Source organism: Carassius carassius, chromosome 29 (genome assembly GCF_963082965.1).
Source record: "Carassius carassius chromosome 29, fCarCar2.1, whole genome shotgun sequence".
Classification (NCBI taxonomy): domain Eukaryota; kingdom Metazoa; phylum Chordata; class Actinopteri; order Cypriniformes; family Cyprinidae; genus Carassius; species Carassius carassius.
The window spans coordinates 28,966,416-28,969,397 of NC_081783.1; positions in this window are offsets into that span (position 1 = coordinate 28,966,416).

Below are 2,982 nucleotides of genomic sequence, written 5' to 3' on the forward strand. Positions count from 1 at the left end.
CTTTGCAAAATTTCCGCTTCAGCATGTCTTCTTTTCTTTTTGTTTTCTTTCTCCATGAATGGTGTTTTGTGCTGCTCAAAGCTTTAATGGTGGTAAATGAAACAATTTACTAGTTTACTAAGCAAATACCTGAAATCTGATTAGTGCAAATTACAGACATTGATCATGTTAATGGTATGTTTATAATAGCGAACTGAGTATACTTTATTTATTTTTTTTGCTTACATGGTCAACTACGTGATCAACAACAGTTGTAAGGCATAATAATACAATGGCGTATATATAAATATATTTATATATATATATATATTAGTGGTGGGCCGTTATCGGCGTTAACGTGCTGCATTAACGTGAGACTTTTATCGGGCGATAAAAAAAATATTGCCGTTAATCTATTCTCAAAGTTGGGTTGAGAGCTGGGTCTAAGCAAGCTATGATGACTTTCACCTTGATGTTTTAGCGCGGATGTATACCTAGCCGAATCTGTAGGGGGCGAGAACGAGACTTTAAACCTACTGTGAAATTACCACATCAAACGTGAAGTGCTAACACGGTGCGCATACAGAGAGAGAGCCGCGTGTGACGAGTGGGGCGGGGTGAGGGATGTGGGAACAAGCGAAGCCGGTGGAGTGATTGGAGATGAACGACACCTTTTCGACCCACCGGTCTCGAGTCCCACGCAGGAGATGGAAGGAGATAAGACAGGAGCGATGACCTGTTTTGGTTTTTATTTGTGCGCATCAGTCGTCCCCGAGGGGCTGATGCGCTGTTTTATGTTTATCTTGATTTTTAAAGTTTCATTTTGATTGTCCGCCGGTTCCCGCCTCCTTCTTGCCGATTATTAGGAAGGTTAATATCGTTACACCGCGTATCATGGACAGCGACACTGAACAGAGCTCTCTTCTGTGAAGTTCTCCTCGAAGTCCCTCCTGCACTTGAAAAAGAATCTTAATACAGTGCATGAACTGCTCATGAAATTGTTAAAAAAATTGTATATCAAAAATTATTCAGCACCTTATAAAGCACCATTTATTGCTTATATGTTTTTTTTTCTGAATTGCTAATGCAACCTTTTCACACCACAGTCTGAACAAAATTAAGCATTGCTTGGTAATTGTTCAACAAAGTATTGATGGTAGTGTAAATATTGTCATAATAACAGTTGTCTGTAGTTTTGGTTGATTGTAATCCATTACATACATTTCTAACAAAGTTATGACATCAAGACAATTTTTTTTGAATGAGTTTAACTCTAAATTCTTGTCATGTTTTAGAACCATTTTACAAGCGATAGCAAATAAACTGTAATAATGTCAGAAATGTTGAATGTGTCTGAATAAATTTTGGTTTGATTGTATATTTAATTTTTACATTGAAGACTATCCAGTGCTATTTTACATTTAATTATTCGGTTTCTGTACCTTGACACCTACAAACTTGAAAAAAAACGTAAACATTGTATAAATAGCACAAATAAATAAAAACGAACGAACATACAAATTAAACAATTTCAAACAGGGCCCATTGGTACAACCTTCACTGGGGCCACGCTGACCCCAGCTACGGCCCTGGGTGCTGAAGCAGCAAGGACTCATACTCATTGTGCTTTCACACAGGGCGCGTTTGCAGTCCGCTACTCTGTACGTAAACGATCACTGCACTGCTGCAGACCCAACGCTCCTGGAATGCACTGACGGACTGCAACTGTGTGAATGCTGGAATCCGTTAACATGGGTGTGTAAAAAAAATACGAAAGGCATACGCACTGCAGACGGATTATGTGTGAACAGGCGTAAGGTTGTTTGCACCTTGTGCAATGTGGAATCCGTTTACAGCTTTCTCAAGCAGTTTGTGATGCATTTGGGAAACAGGAGATGAGCCTCTGGTCTAATGCACCACCTGGCTTGAGAAACCCGTTCTAAAAGACTTACTTTTAGTCATTATTTTATTTGGGTACCACACATATTCTGAATGACTTCGGCAGAATTCAAATGAGCCATTTTAATCTAGATTAATCTAGATTAATTCCAAGATTACAGTGAGATTAATCTAGATTAAAAAAAAAAAAATTATGCCCACCTCTAATATATATATATACAAACCCGATTCCAAAATATTTGGGACACTGTACAAATTGTGAATAAAAACAGAATGCAATGATGTGGAAGTTTCAAATTTCAATATTTTATTCAGAATACAAACTAGATGACTTATCAAATGTTTAAACTGAGAAAATGTATCATTCTTAGGGAAAAATACCATCAACACATCTCAAAAAAGTTGGGAGAAGGCCATGTTTACCACTGTGTGGCATCCCCTCTTCTTTTTATAACAGTCTGCAAATGTCTGGGGACTGAGGAGACAAGTTGCTAAAGTTTAGGAATAGGAATGTTGTCCCATTCTTGTCTAATACAGGCTTCTAGTTGCTCAACTGTCTTAGGTCTTCTTTGTCACATCTTCCTCTTTATGATGCACCAAATGTTTTCTATGGGTGAATGATCTGGACTGCAGGCTGGCCATTTCAGTACCCGGATCCTTCTTCTACGCAGCCATGATGTTGTAATTGATGCAGTATGTGGTCTGGCATTGTCATGTTGGAAAATGCAAGGTCATCCCTGAAAGAGACGACATCTGGATGGGAGCATATGTTGTTCTAGAACTTGGATATACATTTCAGCATTGATGGAGCCTTTCCAGATGTGTAAGCTGCCCATGCCACACGCACTCATGCAACCCCATACCATCAGAGATGCAGGCTTCTGAACTGAGCACTGATAACAACTGGCGTCCCAGTTTTCCAAAAATAACTTTGCCACGGTCCATTTTAAATGAGCTTTGGCCCAGAAAAAAAACCCTGGGCTTCTGGATCATGTTTAGATTTGGCTTTTTTTTTACCTATAGAGTTTTAGCCAGCAACGGCAAATTGCACGGTGGATTGTGTTCACCGACAATGTTTTCTGGAAGTATTCCTGAGCCAATGTT